The 11488-nt window shown below is 37.5% G+C and overlaps 1 pseudogene; it reads left to right on the plus strand.

Moving 5' to 3' along the window:
* The window catches only part of LOC109562442 (abl interactor 1-like), a 170192-nt pseudogene extending 162179 nt beyond the window's left edge, over positions 1-8013 (plus strand).
* Positions 8014-11488: the final 3475 nt, after the last annotated feature.

Here is an 11488-nt window from a genome sequence, read left to right on the forward strand (position 1 = left end):
TAAGGATGGTTTCATCTGCGTATCCGAGGTTACTGATATTTCTCTCTGAAGTCTTGATTCCAGCTTATGCTTCATTCATCCTGACATTTCATATGCTGCTGCTGCTGCTAAGTCTCTTCAGTCGTGTCCAACTCTGTGCGACCCCATAGATGGCAGCCCACCAGGTTCCCCTGTCCCTGGGATTCTCCAGGCAAGAACACTGGAGTGGGTTGCTATTTCCTATAAGTTAAATATACTCATCTGCATATATGTTAAATGAACAGGGTGGCAGTAGACAGCCTTGATATACTCCTTTACCAATTTTGAAGCAGTCCATTGCTCCATGTCCAATTCTAACTGTTGCATCTTGACCTGCATACAGGTTTCTCAGGAGGCAGGTAAGGTAGTCTGGTATTCCTATCTCTTTAAGAATTTTCCAGTTTGATGTGATCTACACAGTAAAAGGCTTTAGCATAATCTATGAAGCAGAAGTAGATGTTTTTTTCTGGAATTCTCTAGCCTTTTCTGTGTCCATGGATGTTGGCAATTTGATCTCTGGTTTCTTTGCCTTTTCTAAATTCAGCTTGTACATCTCGAAGTTCTCGATTCATATATTATTGAAGCCTTGCTTGAAGGATTTTGAGCATTATTTTGTTAGCAGACGAAATGAATGCAATTGTATGGTAGTTTGAACATTCTTTGGCATTGCCTTTCTTTGGATTGGAGTGAAACTGGACCTTTTCCAGTCTTGTGGTCACTGCTGAGTTTTCCAAATTTACTGGCATATTAAGTGCAGCACTTTAACAGTATCATCTTTTAGGGTCTGAAATAGTTCAGCTGAAATTCCATCTAATACCATCTTCAACTATCTTTGTTCATAGTGATAGCCCACTTGACTTCACACTCCAGCATGTCTGACTCTAGATGAGTGATCACACCATAGCAATTATCTGGGTCATTAGGATCGTTTTTCTATAGTTCTCTGTGTATTCTTGCCACCTTTTCTTAACATATTCTGCTTCTGTCAGGTCCATACTGTTTCTGTCCTTTATTGTGCCTTTATTTGCATGAAATATTCCCTTGGTATCTCTAATTTTCTTGAAGAGATCTCTAGTCTTTCCCATTCTATTGTTTTCCTCTATTTCCTTTCATTGTTCAATTAAGAAGGCTTTCTTATCTCACCTTGCTATTCTCTGCAACTCTGCATTCAGATGGGTATATCTTTCCTTTTCTACTTTTCCTTTCACTTCTCTTCTTTTCTCAGCTATCTCTAAGGCTTACGTAAGGTTTTGATCACTGCCTCCCATACAATGTTATGAACCTCCATCCGTGGTTCTTCAGGCTCTCTATCAGATCTAATACCATGAATCTATTTGTCCCTTCCATTGTGTAATCATAAGGGATTTGATTTAGGTCATACCTGAATGCCCTAGTGTTTTTCTGTGTTCTTTAGTTTGAGTCTGAATTTTGCAATAAGGAATTCATGATCTGAGCCACAGTTAGATCCCAATCTTGTTTTTTTCTGACTATATAGACCTTCTCCACAAAGAATATAAATAATTCAGCTACAAAGAATATAATCAATCTGATTTCAATATTGACCATTGACAAGCCAACTCATGTATTACCCCTATTGAAATATGCAGACTATATTGAGTACAATATCAAACTATATTGTGGTTTTTATCCAATATTTAATTGTGAAGGCATTCTAGTCAGATCTATCTACAGATACATATATTTATTTCTGTATATTTATGTACTTGTTTAGGATTATAAATTAGATTATAGGATTATAATTAGATATAGGATTATAATTAGGATTATAAAAATAATTCATAAAATTATTTTTGTATAATATTTTCACATATGAAATTATAACTATATACATATACTGTATACTGTGAATGTATCATTGGAATTTCTGCTTTAATTGGATGACTGTCAATCTTTACACTTCCTTTATTAACCTTGAATTTGGGAATAATATTTTCATTGAACCTGGCATTCAGTGTATGTAGAACTGATTGGAGGATGCAGGGGCACAGATTTTGCTCGTGTGTGTGGATGGTATCAAAACATGTGTGCTTGACTAATGATGCAGAGCTACAGAAATATGTCTTAAAGCAAAGGGTCTCAGTATCTGCTCCATCCAGTGTAGCACCAGTTAATTAAAAAACGTTTACCACATTGCAAACTGTCATCAATTTAATGCTGCTCTGCTTCAAACCAAGCTGTCCTCTTGTGTCAAAAAATATGAAGTTAAATACCCTGAATAATACGAAACTTCAATAGCAGTACAGTATCTGTGTGTGTGTGTGTGTGTGTGTGTGTGCGCGCGTGCGTACATGCGTGTGTGCCCGCCCATATGCACGCACCCATGCATGCTCAGTCATTTCCGACTCTGCAACTGCGTGGACTGTAGCCTGCCAGGCTCCTCTGTCCATGGGATTTCCCAGGCAAGAGTACTAGAGTGGGTTGCCACTTCCTCTTCCAGGGATCTTCCCCACCCAGGGATCGAACCCACATCTAGTGTGCCTCCTACATCGGCAAACAGATTGTTTACCACTGAGCCACTTCAGAAACATGCAACACAGCATAGTTCATATCAATACGGAGAAGTGCTTATGGGGATTGGAATTTGGATTTGTGTTTTAATTTCAGGGCACAATTAAAATATTTGGCAAAATGTCTTACATTCCAACCTATTTAGGAAAAACAAAAAACAAAAAACATTTAATTCATGGGTTTTTTCCTGCATGCTGCTTTTTTTCTCAAGTGTGACATATTCTAGCAGCATGGATTTATAAAATCTTGCCAAAGCATTTTGTTGTAATTTTCCTTTGCCAATAAACACAGCCAGATTCAGAAAAAAAAATGTTATTTTTCAGTTTTAGATTGCTTGAAATATTCATTTTGGTTTGCCCATGATGTGTTACCATTATAGAATCTAAACTTGTACAGATAAAAAATGAGTAATAATAAAATCACAAAAGTAACTTGTTTACATAGGTAAGAGCTATAATTACACCATAGGTGAAGCAAATATTTTTCAAACCTTCTCCTTAAGGAAGTTGGAGATTCAGTATTTGAAGAGATGATTTGGAGACAGTACAAATTATTTCACAATTCAAAACCTATGCATCAAATACTTGGACATTTAGGAAAAATGAGTGGCAAAACTGATGTTCGAAGACAGTTATTCATGTGTAATGGATGACATGTCCTGGAATTTTAAATTTTCAATTTTTCCCTATGGCATCCTTCAACAGATGCTTTCAAATTGACCAGTTGGCTTTTTCCTATTTAGTTCTGGACATTTAGTTTCATGGGTGTTGTGAAACTTGGTTGTTGTCTTGTTTGTTTTGTTTCATAGACACAGGAGATCCTAGAGAGAGAGTGTTTGTTTTCTGGTGTGTATTCCTTCTCAGTGGTAAGAATGATAGCAATGGATATTGTCATATGCCAGGAACTGTTCCAAATGTGTACATGTATAATTTATTTAATGCTCGCAGCAATACTGTGAGGTAGATACTATTATCACCTCCTTTTAAAATATGAAGAAGCTGAGACACATAGAGATTAAGTAATTTGCCAAATAAAACAGTTTGCGGCAGGCTAGAGGATTCATCCCAGAATATCTGGCTCGCCTCCCTGTGTGCGGTGAACCACTCGGCTCTATCACGGGGTATGGGTGCTGCCAGGAAGGGGGCTGCTGTACTGACTGCGGGTAGCTCTTTCCTGGATGAAAGAATGGTCTCTGTTAGCAAAATGGAAGCAGGTTTATGAGCAGTAAGTATAAAAGAGAGAGGAAAAAGAGATCAGTGTAATGGAAAAGTAAAACAGAGAAATGGTAAGAGGGAACATGTGAACAAATTCAGAGGCCATAAAACCTGAGTGATTCATGAAACAAGCAAGCAAACCAAAAAACCAGACTGGGGGGTGGGTAGCGCCAAACGTGTCTTGGCCTTTATATTGCGATGACATGGGAAATAACACACTTAGGAATTTTGGGGGCTTCCCCGGTGGCTCAGTGGTATAAAAAAAAAAAAAAGAACCCACTTGCAGTGCAGGAGACTTGCAGGAGATGTGGGTTTGATCCCTGGATAAGGAAGATCCCCTGGAGAAGGAAATGGCAACCCACTTCATTACTCTTGCATTGAAAAATCCCATGGACAGAGCAAACAGGTTGGCTACAGTCCATGGGATCATAAAGAGTCAGACATGACTGAACAACTAAACAACAAGGGAGTTTGGGGGAAGTCTTGAGTCTAAAATGTCCTGTGGGATTTTTCCTGTACTGTTGTCTTCATGAGCTTTTGGTTTGCTGAGGGCTTCGTACCTTTGTTTTCAGGATAAAATGTATACAGTTGACTTCCCAACAGATTGAGCTGTTGAACATTCCTCTTTAGGTGTGCAGAAGTGTTGGGGATGAAGAAACATTTTTATTGAGATTGCTTTAAACTGGGATATTTGAATAGACATCTGTCCTTACAAACAATAAGGAAAGTTGGGAGAGTTACGAGAGGAGTGATACTCTTTTTTTTCTTTTTTTTAATTGATGTATAATTGAAATATGCTTAGCTATTTTATTATATTAGATTCTGGTGTAGAACATAGTGATTCGACATTTGTACGCATCACGAAATCATCACCACAATAGGTGTAGTTGCCAGTATTATCTAGTTACAATATTATCAGCTATGTGTGCCATGCTGTATATATTATTACACATCCGCAATGGGTTATTTATTTTATAACTGGAAGTTTGTTTTTCTTAATCCCTTTAACCCATGTACTCCTCACCACCTCGCCTCTCCTCTTGCAACCACCAGTCTACTCTGCATCTGGGAATCTGAGTTGTACTTTGCTTTGTTTGTTTAGAATCCGTATATAAGTGACAGGCAGTTTTTGTCTTACTCTGTCTGATTTAGTTCACTCGCCATAATCTTTTCAAGGTCTGTCCATGTTGTTGCAAATGGCAAGGTAAATCCTTTTCTTATGGCTGAGTAATATTTCTGTGTCTGTGTGTGTTCTACCTCTTCTTTATCGATACAGCTGTTGATGGGCACTTGGGTTGTTTTCACATCTTGGCTATTGTAAGTAATGCTATAGTTACTGAAGGGGTTACAGATACCATTTCAAATTAGTCTTTTCATTTTCTTCAGATAAATACTCAGAGGTATAGAATTTCTGAAGGAGACGCTAGCCCTATTTTTAATTTTTTGAGGGACCTTCATACTGTTTGCCACAGTCCCTGTAGTAGTGTGCGTTACTACCAACAGTGCATAAAGGTTCTCTTTTCTCTACATTTACCAACACTGGTTGAGTGAGTGAGTGAGTGATCGTTACTCAGTCGTTTCTGACTCTTTGCGACCCCACGGACTGTAGCCTGCCAGGCTCCTTTGTCCATGGAAGTCTCCAGGTAAGAAGACTGGAGTGGGTTGCTATTTCCTTCTCCAGCCAACACTGGTTATTTTTTATCTTTTTGATAATAGCCAATTTGATAGGTTTGGGATGATATCTCGCTGTGGTTTAGATTTGCATTTCCTTGATGATTAGTGACGTTGAGCATCTTTTCATGTGCTTTCTGGCCATCTATGTGTCTTCTTTGGAAAATGTCTATTTAGATCCTCTTCCCATGTCCACCAGATTGGTTTTTGTTGTTGTTTATGAGTTGTATGAGTGCTTTATATACTTTTAATACTGCTTCCTTATCATATACATATAATTTGCAAATATCTTCTCCCATTCCATAGGTTGCCTTTTCATTTTGTTGATTGTTTCCTTCATTGAGAATAAGCTTTTTAGTTTGATACAGTCCCAGATGTTTGTTTTTGGTGTTGTTTCCTTTGCCTTCAGAGTTAGACGCCGCCCCCCCCCCCCCCAAAATTACTAAGTGTGATGAGAAGGAGCTTACCACCTGTGTTCAGGTCTTAAATCCATTTTGAGTTAATTACTTTATACAGTGTAAGATGATGATGCAGTTTCATTTATTTGCATATTGCTTGCTGATCTGTCCTTCTGCTTGATCCAGTCTGCTGTTGAACCCCTTAAGTGTATTTTTTGGTCACTGTATTCTTCAGCTTTGTAATTTTCTCTTTGTTGATGACCTCGGTGTTCATCCATTCTTCTCCTGTGTTTCATGAGCATCTTTATTATCATTACTTTGAATACTTTATCAGAGAGAGTACTTGTCTTTATATCACTAAGCTGTTTTTTTGAGGTTTTAAATTTTTTTGTTTGAAATATATTTCTATGTTTCCTCATTTTGTTAAAATCTCCAGTTTCTGTGTATTAAGCAAAGCAAACACCTCCCTCACTTTTGAAGGAGTGGCCTTGTGTAGCTCCTGATCCTCCTTGTTCAGCCCTGCTCTAACTCTTGGTTGTCTCTAAAACTTTTATCATTGTATAAACTTCCTGATTTATTCTTGATATACCCCCATTGTGGAGGGTGTGCTGGAACTGTCAGTATTCCAAGAGGAGGGGTCTTATTTAACACTTATTTTCAGGTTGATTAGATAGCAAACCCTCCAACAGCAGCTTTTAAAGTATGAAATATTTGTAGCAGTGTAGGTCCACCATTGTGGACCTTGAGTCGAGGAGATCTGGGTGACAGTTGTAAAAGTTGGGGATCTAGATGAAATGTATGAGTTCCTTTCTTGAAAGTTTCATTGAGCAGTAGTGAGGTATGTAAGGATGCTGTCTCCCTGCTTACCAGTTCACTGGGAGTGCCTCCTTAGCTTCTAAATGGGTACAAACCTAAAACCTGTCCTTCAAGTTAATGTTCCAGGCTAAGTATATTGATCTTTTTCATAGAAAGAAGGCTGTGCGTGTGATATTTTAGATTCCAATATAAGTGATATCATACTATATTTGTCTTTCTCTTTCTGGCTTACTTCTCTTAGTATATGGTCATCTCTAGTTTTATCTATATTGCTGCAAATGGCATTATGTCATTCTTTTATGGTTAAGCAGTAGTCCAGTGTACACACACACACACACACACACACATTCATACCACATCTTCTTTATCCTTTCATCTGTTAATCGACCTTTAGGTTGTTTCCATGTTTTGGCTATTGTGAATTGTAGTTTTATCCAGATATATGCCCAGGTGTGGGGTTGTTGGATTAAAATTAGCCTTATATTTTAAATCAACTATATACTTCAATACAGAAAGAAAGAAAAATAAAGAAATAATAAATGAAAAAGCCGTTAAGATAAAGAAACCTGGTCTGGCTGTGTATGTCGTGGTGGTACTCAGAAGATGGGCAAGAAAGAGTTATCTTTCTGATGGTTACAGTCCCATGGAAGTCTGGAATGCCAGTGCCCCTGGCTGGCCAAGAATTGTTCCTGTGTGGGTTGTGCATTCCCACTGGCTTTAGCTAGGTAGCTGGATGAGGGTAGGGAACGGCTTGCTCTGTCTTGAGCTTTGCAACATGAGAGGGTCTTGTCTGTCTATACCTGTTTATACATGTCTGTCTGCACCTTGTCTGTCTGTCCTGTGCCCTACAACTTGTACTCTCCAGCCCCAGCTGGGAGGTGGCAGAAGGTGGTCGTCCTTCTGCAGCTTCAGAAGGACGACAGGCTAGAGGTGCAGCCACTTGCCTGCAGCTGTCTTAGCTCGGTGGCAGGTGAGCGAAGCCTCAAAACTTGCCCCTGTGGTAGCAGACTAGGTGGAGAGTGCAAAAATCTCGTGACTGCCAGGTCATTGGCTCTGTCTCCAGGTAGTGTTTCAGCTGTGCTCTGCCTCTCCAACTGAAGCTGTTAGAGTAGCCAATGAATCACCATCATGCACAGTCTAGGCACTTTTCAAACTGGTGCTCTTTTTTTTTTTTTGTCTTTATCTCAGGATTAGTGAGACTGAATGCAAGTCCGTTAAGAGAGGAATCTCAGTTTTCTATAGCACTTTGGGACTCTGATGTCAGCCCTGCTGGTTTTCTAAACCAGATGCTTTGTGGGCTCTTCTCTTCGGTGCCGATCCCAAGGGTTAGGATGCCTATTGTGGGGCAGCAGTACCTCACTCCTTGAGGGAGAATCACTTTCTGAGATCCTTCTCCATAGTGTGTTGCTGCACTGGAAGTGGGTATTTTGCATGACCTTGTCTCTCTCTCTTACCCATTTTGATGTGGTTCTTTTATTCTTTGTTGTGGAGAGCAGATATTTTTCTGCTCATCTATTTTTCAGATATTTTTCAAAGGGAAATGATCTGTATGTATCTGTGTATTGGGTGTGTCCATGGGAGGAGGTGTCTTCAGATTCTTCCTATGCCACCATCTTGGACTTTGCCTCCCAAAGAGTGATACCTTGGGGATAAAAGTTACACTGTAGATGGAAGGTCCACGATAGCATTTGTCAAGAGGATGCTTTTCTTTTTTAGATAGATATTTAAAATCTTCTTTTTGTTCTTCTGTCATTTTTATTACGCATCCATGTTATGCATCTTAAAGTATCCCACTTACACAGACAGACACCTAGACACAACTTACGTCTCTGCTCTTTAAGGATAAAAAGTTAATTTTATTGTAAACTCAGAGATGTACTCTGACCCAAAGCAAAGAAAGAGAGGAAAACAAAAAAGGAGGGTGGTGAGGTTGAGGTCAGTTAATCATGAAAGCGAACAAATGGGCAGACAGATCTGTACAAGATAGATCAAAAGCAGTATGGGGTGAACAGAGTCTAATAATTAGGAGAGGAGATAGTGGGTGAAAGATAGGACCTAGCATGGACTCAGCGCACTATTATCTTCACAGAGTTTTCTGGGTACAGTAGAAGGGGTTATCCACATTTAATGTAATTAATAAAGATTTAAATATCAACACTGTATAAATTTTATTTGGCTTTATATTATAAAATTTTGTTTTAACCAGACTTTTTTGTCTTGTAGAAGAATAAAATGCATCTAGATCTGGTTAAAGAAATAATCATGCATTTATGTGGTATATTAAAATGATATGAAATTCTATTAACTTTATGTTTACAATGAATTGTATTTAAAAACACCATTAAAATGATATTAGAAATGTATATTTCCTTATGGAATACCCATATTATGACCATTTCTTGATTTATGGTTACTCTGAATGTAAAATATATACATCTATTAAAATTAGCACAGTATAATTTATAGTGAATGTATGCTTTCCATACATAATCACACATACTATAAATCAACATATTTTTCTTTACTGTCTTGATTTTCCTGAACTATAATACACCTATAAAAATTATATATGACTTAGGGAATAGATGAATCTAAATTTATTTGCATATAATAATATATTTGCATATAATAATAATTTATTTGCATATAATAATATATAACATAAGAGACAGGAAAACCATCCCTTAACAATCCGAATTAGCAAATTATTCTATAAACTGAATTTTAAAAAAAGAAATGAACATACCATTAGTCTCTCTACATACTCCCTTCATTAAATGTATAAATAAAATTTTTGAATGGGATGGGAGGCATTCTGTTAGCCAAGTTCACCTAAGTTTTATATAATATTTATATATATATACATGCATACATTCATTCACAATTTAGTCATAGCTTTCAAAAATAAAATGAAAAATGAAAACTAATATTAGCAGTAGCTTAATAAAATCTTGAAAACACATTGAAAGAAAAGAGTCCTATAATATATCAGTTACTGCATGGAAAAGAAAAGATTTCAAAATTTCTTGCAAGTTAGTTTGTAACTTTATGCACTTACTTTGATTTATTAATTTGAGAATTTTGGGTTTAAGTAATTCTGCAGATAATCACACAAATAATGGGGCAAAGACAGTCAAGAACATACTTAAAATAAAACAAGGAAGAAGTTTCTTTGCAGATAATATGTTTTCCAAAAACGGTTTAACACATTAAAGAGTTATAAATCAATTAGGGAAATGCTTGTTTTAAATATGGTATTGAACAATTAAGAAAATTTGGGGAAAATAGGAATAACATAAAATACATTTATAGAAAAAGTTCTACATCCAGCATCTTTAAAACATGGCAGATGGACTGAAGAGATAAATGAGCAAAATGAAAATATTTCAATATTGGAAGAAACACAGATGTATATGAGGTGAATGTTTCTCATATCCTTGAATTAGTAGGCTCTTTTTGCTTTAAGATAAGTATATCATTAGAAACATTGCAGACACTGCATGCAGAAAATTCTAGAGAAATTGTAAACAATTTGACTCATTACCTCTTACACTATCAAGTTGGAATTATCTGTCTCTCCAGGGCAAATAGAGTGGATTGCAAATAAAGTCTTAGGTGCTACTTAAGTTCTAGCAGGGAACTGGAATCTTTTTCTTGTGTTCTGCACTAGCATCTGGATATTGACATTGATGTGTTAAGAATTAAACTGAGGGCTGGTTTCAGGTAAGGCTTGATCAAGATTCTCTGTGATCCCTCTTAAGGATGGCTAACAGCAGTTCCTTTGAGTTGTCTTTGTTTTCCATAGCCATGAAATGCCTGAATGATTGAGTTAGGAAGCCAATACTTTTTTACCCCTAAGGCCCCAAACCTAGGCATGGATTAAGGCACCAGAGGTTTAGTTTGTGCTCAGTCCCTCAGTTGTGTCCAACTCTTTGCGACCCCACGAACTGTAGTCCACCAGGCTCCTTCATCCATGGGTTTTTCCAGGCAAGAATACTGGAATGGTTTGCCATTTACTTCTCCAGGGGATCTTCCAATTCAGACTTAAATTGAAGAAAGTAGGGAAAACCACTAGACCATTCAGGTACGACCTAAATCAAATCCCTTATGATTATACAGTGGAAGTGAGAAATAGATTTAAGGGCCTAGATCTGATAGATAGAGTGCCTGATGAACTATGGAATGAGGTTCATGACACTGTACAGGAGACAGGGATCAAGACCATTCCCATGGAAAAGAAATGCTAAAAAAGCAAAATGGCTGTCTGGGGAGGCCTTACAAATAGCTGTGAAAAGAAGAGAAGCAAAAAGCAAAGGAGAAAAGGAAAGATCTAAGCATCTGAATGCAGAGTTCCAAAGAATAGCAAGGAGAGATAAGAAAGCCTTCTTCAGCGATCAATGCAAAGAAATAGAGGAAAACAACAGAATGGGAAAGACTAGAAATCTCTTCAAGAAAATTAGAGATACCAAGGGAACATTTCATGCAAAGATGGGCTCAATAAAGGACAGAAATGGTATGGACATAACAGAAGCAGAGGATATTAAGAAGAGGTGGCAAGAATACACAGACGAACTGTACAAAAAAGATCATCATGACCCAGATAATCACAATGGTGTGATCACTGACCTAGAGCCAGACATCCTGGAATGTGAAGTCAAGTGGGCCTTAGAAAGCATCACTACAAACAAAGCTAGTGGAGGTGATGATATTCCAGTTGAGCTATTTCAAATCCTGAAAGATGATGCTGTAAAAGTGCTGCACTCAATATACCAACAAATTTGGAAAACTCAGCAGTGGCCACAGGACTGGAAAAGGTCAGTTTTCATTCCAATCCCAAAGAAA

Source organism: Bos indicus, chromosome 8 (assembly GCF_029378745.1).
Source record: "Bos indicus isolate NIAB-ARS_2022 breed Sahiwal x Tharparkar chromosome 8, NIAB-ARS_B.indTharparkar_mat_pri_1.0, whole genome shotgun sequence".
Classification (NCBI taxonomy): Eukaryota; Metazoa; Chordata; class Mammalia; order Artiodactyla; family Bovidae; genus Bos; species Bos indicus.